At 44.7% G+C, this 8162-nt stretch overlaps 1 pseudogene across 1 annotated transcript in view; it reads right to left on the bottom strand.

The window, feature by feature from the left end:
* Positions 1-2375: 2375 nt before the first annotated feature.
* LOC105529908 overlaps positions 2376-8162 on the bottom strand; it is a 37003-nt pseudogene continuing 31216 nt past the window's right edge. Inside the window, exon 3 of the transcript XR_001004581.1 lies at positions 2376-3567. The product of XR_001004581.1 is annotated as a glyceraldehyde-3-phosphate dehydrogenase pseudogene (transcript). The remainder of the gene's footprint in view (positions 3568-8162) is intronic.

Below are 8162 nucleotides of genomic sequence, written 5' to 3'. Positions count from 1 at the left end.
TATTTTTAGTAGAGATGGGGTTTCACTGTGTTAGCCAGGATGGTCTCAATCTCCTGACCTTGTGATCTGCCCACCTTGGCCTCCCAAAGTGCTGGGATTACAGGCTTGAGCCACTGCACCCGGCCTAAATATTTATATTTTTAAAAAAGAATGTTGACATTTACCTTGCACTATATACAAAAACTACCTTAAAAAAGAACATAGACCAAAAAGAGCTAATACTGTAAGATTTCTTGAAGAATACATGGGAGGAAATCTCTGTAACATTGAGTTAGCCAAAGATTTAAAAAATTGACATTAAAAGCACAACTATAAAAGAAAATATTGATAAGTCAGACTTATCAGTTAAAGTTGAAAGTTGCACAGTGAAAGTCTTATGTAGATAAGGAATTTGTCAACGAGAAGGAATGAAATGATACCAGGCATAGAGCCCAGATTCTCCTAGATTTCTTTCGGAACTTAAACAATAGTGCCTAAATTTTTCTTTCTGCCATTGATATGCAAATTCTTTTCTCTGATTCCCTTTGTTGTCTCAAGAACAATTGCATACGGTCAAATCCTGATTTTATTTGGCAACAAAGAGAAATGATATTTCACAAACAATGAAAGTCTACAGATACTTCCCAGATGACAATGAAGCCAATAGTGTCCACCCAATATTTCACCAGTACTGCTGTAGTAAACTAGGCTGTAGTGCTTTTCCCACTTTCTGGTGTACAGGTGTTACGGAGTTGTGAAAGGGCCAAACTGCCCTCATTCAAGCGGAAGGGAAGCAGACAGCCTGGAGGGTCCAACACTACATATATATCAGTGCCAGCATAAATAGGTAAGAATGTATTTGCCTATGCAATACGTTAGCTCAACTATAGGTTCACCCATAAGAAATTGCTGAGATTCAAACATTTTTGACCAGTTAAAAAAAAAAAAAGAGTATTCCTTTTTTTTTTTTTTTTTTGAGACAGAGTCTTGCTCTGTCACCCAGGCTGGAGTGCAATGGCACGATCTCGGCTTACTGCAACCTCAGCCTCCCGGGTTCAAGCCATTTTCCTGCCTCAGCCTCCTGAGTAGCTGGGATTACAGTCATGCACCACCATGCCCTGCTACTTTTTGTATTTTTAGTGGAGGAGGGATTCCACCATGTTGGCCAGGCCTCAGGTGATCCGTCCACCTCGGCCTCCCACAGTGCTGGGATTATAGGTGTGAGTCACTGCGTCTAGTCATTTCTTTATTCTTTTTTCTTTTTTTAAGAGATGATGTCTTGGTTGGGCACAGTGGCTCACGTCTGTAATCCCAGCACTGTGGGAGGCCAAGGCAGGAGGATCGCCTGAGGTCAGGCATTTGAGACCAGCCTGGCTAACATGGCAAAAATCTGTCTCTACTAAAAAATACAAAAATTAGAGGCTGAGACAGGAGAATTACTTGAACCTGGGAGGCGGAGGTTGCATTGAGCTGAGATCGCGTCACTGCACTCCAGCCTGGATGACACAGCAATTGTCTCAAAAGAAAAAAAAAAGAAAAAATGCATGAGCCCTCCTGCCAGTGGCTTTTCTGTGTTACTTTCATTAAATCATGAAATTCCAGTGTTGGGAAGGAACTTGAAGGTCATTTAGACTCAGGCAGTAAATGTAGAACAAGAGACAATATTTTAGGCTGTAGATTTCTGCAATAAATGAGATAATAAAGTTACTGTTGCTCACTGACCCTCCTAAAGCAACGAAACCGAGCAGCCAACCCTTCTCTTAAAAGAGTAATAACTGAGTAAATGGATACAGAACTAGATTTTTTCTCTGTGGAAGCTACAAAAAATGCAGTAAAAATAATTGTTTTACATTTGTTAAAGTATAAAGCTCTTTTCAGTAGTAATTAAGTTTTACATTTGTAGGGAAACTTAGTTTTCAAAGCTCTTTCACTCACAAGATTTTATTTGATCTTCCCCAAAATTCTATGAAGTAGGTAAGACAGATATTCTCTTCACCTAAAAAGCATTTCATTTTGACATAATTTTTGTCTTTAAGAAAAGTTGCGCCCAGTGCAATGTGTGTGCCTGCAGTCCCAGCTACTGTGGAGGCTGAGGTGGGAGCATTGCTTCAGCCCAGGGGTATGAGACCAGCCTACACAACCTAGTGAGACTCTGGTCTCTAAAAAACAAAAGAAAAAGAGTTGCAGTCGTGCAAATAATTTCTATACACCCTACACTCAGATCTTCCAGTTGTTAACCTTTTACCATATTTGCTTTCTCTCTCTCTCAAATGTTTTCTTTTCTGAACTGTGTGAAAGTTGCAGCCCTTTACTCCTAAATATGCCAATGGTGTTTTCATTTTTTTCTCTTCAAATTCCTTTTCACCATGATGTGTATTTTATTTTTTATTTTTGGCTGAGCACAGGGACTTTACTGATGGTAGACGACAAGGTGAGGCTCCTCAGGCCCCTCCCTCTTCAAGGGGTCTGCATGGAAACTGTGAGGAGGGGAGATTCAGTGTGGTGGGGGACTGAGTGTGGCAGGGACTCCCAGCAGTGAGGGCCTCTCTCTTCCTCTTGTACTCTCGCTGGGGCTGGTGGTCCAGGGGTCTTACTCCTTGGAGGTCATGTGGGCCATGAGGTCCACCACCCTGTTGCTGTAGCCAAATTCGTTGTCATACCAGGAAATGAGCTTGACAAAGTGATTGCTGAGGTCTGTGCCAGCCGCAGCATTGAAGGTGAAAGAGTGGGTGTCGCTGTTGAAGTCGGAGGAGACCACCTGGTGCTCAGTGTAGCCCAGGATGCCCTTGAGGGGGCACTCCGACGCCTGCTTCACCACCTTCTTGATGTCATCATATTTGGCAGTTTTTCCAGACGGCAGGTCAGGTCCACCATTGACATGTTGGCAGTGGGGACACAGAAGGCCATGCCAGTGAGCTTCCCGTTCAGCTCAGCCTTGCCCACAGCCTTGGCAGCACCAGTAGAGGCAGGGATGACATTCTGGAGAGCCCTGTGGCCATCACGCCACAGTTTCCCGGAGGGGCCATCCACAGTCTTCTGGGTGGCAGTGATGGCGTGGACTGTGGTCGTGAGTCCTTCCACGATACCAAAGTTGTCACGGATGAACTTGGGGCGCTAAGCAGCTGGTGGTGCAGGAGGCATTGCTGACAATCTTGAGGCTATTGTCATACTTCTCATGGTTCACGCCCATCACGAATATGGGGGCGTCAGCAGAGGAGGCAGAGATGATGCCCCTTTTGGCTCCCCCCTGCATGTGAGCCCCGGCCTTCTCTATGGTGGTGAAGATGGCAGTGGACTCCACGATGTACTCAGTGCCAGCATCGCCCCACTTGATTTTGGAGGGACCTCGCTCCTGGAAGATGGTGATGGGATTTCTATTGATGACAAGCTTCCCGTTCTCAGCCTTGATGGTGCCATGGAATTTGCCATGGGTGGACTCATACTGGAACATGTAGACCGTGCAGTTGAGGGCTATGAAGGGGTCATTGATGGTGACAATATCCACTTTACCAGAGTTAAAAGCAGCCCTGATGACCAGGCACCCAGCACGACCAAATCCATCGACCCCAACCTTCACCTTCCGTGTGTCTCAGGGGTGCGGCTGGCGATGCGAGAGAAGATGTGGCTGTCTGTCAGACAGGAGGAGCGGAGAGCCAATGTGTGTTTTCTAATAACAAATACAATCTTTTACATAACCGCCACGTAATTTTCAAAATCAGGAATTAACATTAATATAACATTATTAGCGAATTTACATTTATTATTCAAATTTTGACAATTGTTCCAATAGAAAAACAAAATTTCAAGTCCGGGTGGCATTCGGTTGTCATGACTCTTTCAAATTAGTAGTCTTCAATCTGCTAGAATGTCCTCAAGTTTTTCTTCTCTTTCATGACGTTGGCATTTTTGGTGATTACTGGCCAGTTATGTCAGAGAATATCCCTTATTCTGAGTTTTTCTGATGCTTTATTTTCATCTTTTTAAGTATGGGAAATAAGACTCAAAAAAGTCTGAAAGATGGGCAATAAATAGTAGAACTAAGCAAATTTGGGTCTTTTGATCTCAGTACAGTTGACCCATAATCCATAATAACTTAATTCACTTATGTGTATGTATGACTTACTTTTGCATATATTATAATGTCTGTCAACACAGGCGCTCAAACCGGCAGGTTGATTGTAAGTAAAACATTGGATGGGAGTGGGCAGTGATTTTCAGATTATTCTGTGGAGGCGCCTCAAGACTAAGAGGTCCGGGCCCCGGGTTCCTGAGCCAGTTTCAGCCGGGGCAGAGCCACTGTGTTTTCTGTGTTGGGGATACACCCACGATTTCCTTTGAGAAAAAGGTTTCTGCTTTTAAGAATTCGAAAAACTTCCTTTTCTTCCCTTTTTAACTTCTGCAATAAGAATCTGAAAAACTGGGCCGGGCGTGGTGGCTCACGCCTATAATCCCAGCACTTTGGGAGGCCGAGGCGGGCGGATCACGAGGTCAGGAGATCAAGACCATCCTGGCTAACAGGGAGGCAGAGCTTGCAGTGAGCCAAGATCGCGCCACTGCACACCTGCCTGGGTTACAAAGTGAGACTCCATCTCAAAAAAAAAAATCTGAAAAACTGGGCTGGGCGCGGTGGCTCACGCCTATAATCCCAGCACTTTGGGAGGCCGAGGCAGGTGAATCATGAGGTCAGGAGATCGAGACCATCCAGGCTAACACGGTGAAACCCCGTCTCTACTAAAAATACAAAAAGTTAGCCGGGCGTGGTGGCGGCGCCTGTAGTCCCAGCTACTCGGGAGGCTGAGGCGGGAGAATGGTGTGAACCCGGGAGGCAGAGCTTGCAGTGAGCCAAGATCGCGCCACTGCACTCCAGCCTGGGTGACAAAGTGAGACTCCATCTCAAAAAAAAAAAAAAATCTGAAAAACTGGGCTGGGTGCGGTGGCTCATGCCTGTAATCCCAGCACTTTGGGAGGCCCAGGCGGGTGAATCATGAGGTCGGGAGATCAAGACCATCCTGGCCAATATGGCGAAACCCCTTCTCTACTAAAAATACAAAAATTAGCCGGGCGTGGTGGCAGATGCCTGTAGTCCCGGCTACTCAAGAGGCTGAGGCAGGAGAATCGCTTGAACCTGGGAGGCAGAGGTTGCCGTGAGCCGAGATCGTGCCACTGCACTCCAGCCTGGGCGACAGAGCAAGACTCTGTCTCAAAAAAAAAGAAAGAAAAAGAATGTGAAAAACTGGCTGGGCGCAGTGGTTCATGCTTGTAATCCTAGTACTTTGGGAGGCCAAGGCAGGCAAATTCCTTGAGCCCAGGAGTTACAGACCAGCCTGGGCAACAAGGTGAAAACCTATGTCTACAAAAAAATATACAAAAATTAGCCAGGTGTGGTGGCATGTGCCTGTGGTCCCAGCTACTTAGGAGGCTGAGGTGGGAGAATCGCTTGAACCCGGGGGGTCAAAACTGCAGTGAACCGGGATTGCACCACTGCACTTCAGCCTGGGTGACAAAGTGAGACCCTGTCTCTAAAAAAAAAAAAAAAAAAAAAGAATTTGAGGCCAGGCGCAGTGGCTCATGCCTGTAATCCCAGCACTTTGGGAGGCCAAGGCGGGCGGATCATGAGGTCAGGAGATCGAGACCATCCTGGCTAACACCGTGAAACCCCCGTCTCTACTAAAAATACAAAAAAAATAGCAGGGTGTGGTGGTGGGTGCCTGTAGTCCCAGCTACTCAGGAGGCTGAGGTAGGAGAATGGTGTGAACCCGGAGGCGGAGCTTGCAGTGAGCCGAGATCACACCACTGCACTCCAGCCTGGGTGACAGAGCAAGACTCCGTCTCAAAAAAAAAAAAAAGAATTTGAAAAGCTTTAGATGAGATGATCTTTAAGCTTACTTCAAGTAGTGCTCAATGGAATAATCAATAAGAGAAATAAGGTGGAGATTGATACACTGTTAAGCAGGAGAAAGAAAAAAAAAACAAATGACTAAAGTTACTCCAGAAAAAGCAGTTCTAGAAAATTCAGTACATTGCAGAATAATGTTCCTAGGTATTACAGTAGGTATAGTATCAATCTACAGTCTGATATTAGTCCAGATATATAGATACTAAATTCCAGTTCTTGTGCTGTTTCCTCCATGAAGGCTTTCTGCTGCTTTAGAGATAACGTCTTCACTCATCTCAATTTTCTTATCTGGACTGCTCATGATTTACTACATTTAGCTTGTAGTTATCGCAAATATATGTCTCATTTTCCTACTGTAGTGTAAATTCCTTAAGAGTAGGTCCTGAGTTTCTTTTCTTTTTTTTTTTTTTGAGATGATGTCTCGCTCTGTCACCTAGGCTGGAGTGCAGTGGCTGATCTCGGCTCACTGCAACCTCTGCCTCCTGGGTTCAAGCGGTTCTCCTGCCTCAGCCTCCTGAGTAGCTGGGACTACAGGCTCATGCCACCATGCCCAGCTAATTTAGTAGAGACAGGGTTTCACCAAGTTGGCCAGGATGGTCTCAATCTTTTGATCTTGTGATCCGCCCGCCTCGGCCTCCCAAAGTGCTGGGATTGCAGGCGTAAGCCACCGCGCCCGGCCCTGAGTTTCATTCTTTATATTCCCTATTGTTCCCTGCACAGTGTTTTACACATACTATATGCTCAATAAATACCTGTTTGAATGAATGAAATCCAATCAGTTCCCACATTATTTGGAAAAATGAAACCAAAACACTGTCGTATGAAAGAGGCATTCAACTTGTTCTGTGTGATCCCAAAGGATGGATCAAAAAGTGCAAGATTTTGATTCAGAAGCACTTTCTTTTTTTTTTCCTTCGGGCAAATGCTTAACATCCAACAGAAGCACTTTCTTTCAATTAGAGTTGTCCAAAAATAGATTTGCTGAATTGCAAGGTAGTGATTCCCTGTCTTGGGAGATTTCTACCAGAGAAATGGGATGACCACTGGAGATGCATAGAGCATTATCTTATATGGCTCTGAAAGTCTCTTAGCGGCAAAAGCACTGACTCTGAAACCAGAGCGCTTTGACCACCTAAGTTCAAAGTCCTGATAAGGCAATAGCTGTGCGGTTTTTGGCAAACCACAGAATCTCTCTGTGCCACAGTTTCCATACAGCAAAATGGGGATAATTTCTTCGATTCTAAGATTCAATTACTTGAACACTTCAACATTTCTGAAATTGGGATGCTTCTTACAATTATTGTCAGCCAGCTGGCAGTTGTGACGCGACTATCAGTTCGTATCATTCACACTTGGAGTTCTGTGTCATTTGAAATGTCTTTCAAAAGATTATAGTATAAATTGGCACTGAAACTCAAAGCTTTTGTGTATTGAAAAAGACATGGAAACAGCGGAGGGGGGTAAATTCCAGATTCGTGAAGAAGCATTTACTGATGATTGGAAACTTTTCTCCTTTCCCCCTCAGAGACCTGTGTTCTAATTTATTTCCTTTCATGAGGGTAAGTAAAATAATGCTAAGTCTTAAAATGGACAACATCGGCCGGGCACAGTGGCTCATGCCTATAATCCCAGCACTTTGGGAGGCCAAGGCGGGCAGATAACTTGAGGTCGGGAGTTCGAGACCAGACTGACCAACATGGAGAAACCCCTTCTCTACTAAAAATACAAAATTAGCTGAGTGTGGTGGCGCATGCCTGTAATCTCGGCTACTCAGAAGGCTAAGGCAGAAGAATCGCTTGAGCTCAGGAGGCAGAGGTTGTAGTGAGCTGAGATCATGCCATTGCACTAGCCTGGGCAACAAGAGCGAAACTCCATCTCAAAAAAAAAAAAAAAAGAAAAAAAAAGACAACATCTTAGTCAATTAATATGGCATCTCATTATGTGGCAGGCCAGGTCTCACTAACGCAGGGCTCCATAACAACTGTTTCAGCTTTGACTAATTGGATAAGTTAAATATTAAAAGCTAAAAAAAAAAAAAAAAAAAAGTCAATGCCCTTATAGAAAGGCTGGAATGTAACAAAAGCCCACCAAGCGTTTTGCCTAGGCCTTTCCTAGGCCTTAAGGCATGACAAAATAACGAAGGAATATTTTTTTTTTTTTTTGAAGACAGAATTTTGCTCTTGTTACCCAGGCTGAAGCGCAATGGTGCGATCTCGGCTCACTGCAACCTCCACCTCCTGGGTTCAAGCAATTCTCCTGCCTCAGCCTCCCGAGTAGCTGGGACTAC

The sequence above is a fragment of the Mandrillus leucophaeus genome, unplaced genomic scaffold, assembly GCF_000951045.1.
Source record: "Mandrillus leucophaeus isolate KB7577 unplaced genomic scaffold, Mleu.le_1.0 Scaffold79, whole genome shotgun sequence".
NCBI classification, from domain to species: domain Eukaryota; kingdom Metazoa; phylum Chordata; class Mammalia; order Primates; family Cercopithecidae; genus Mandrillus; species Mandrillus leucophaeus.
The sequence above is the reverse complement of the archived record's forward strand: the minus strand, read 5'-3'. Positions and strand labels throughout refer to the sequence as shown.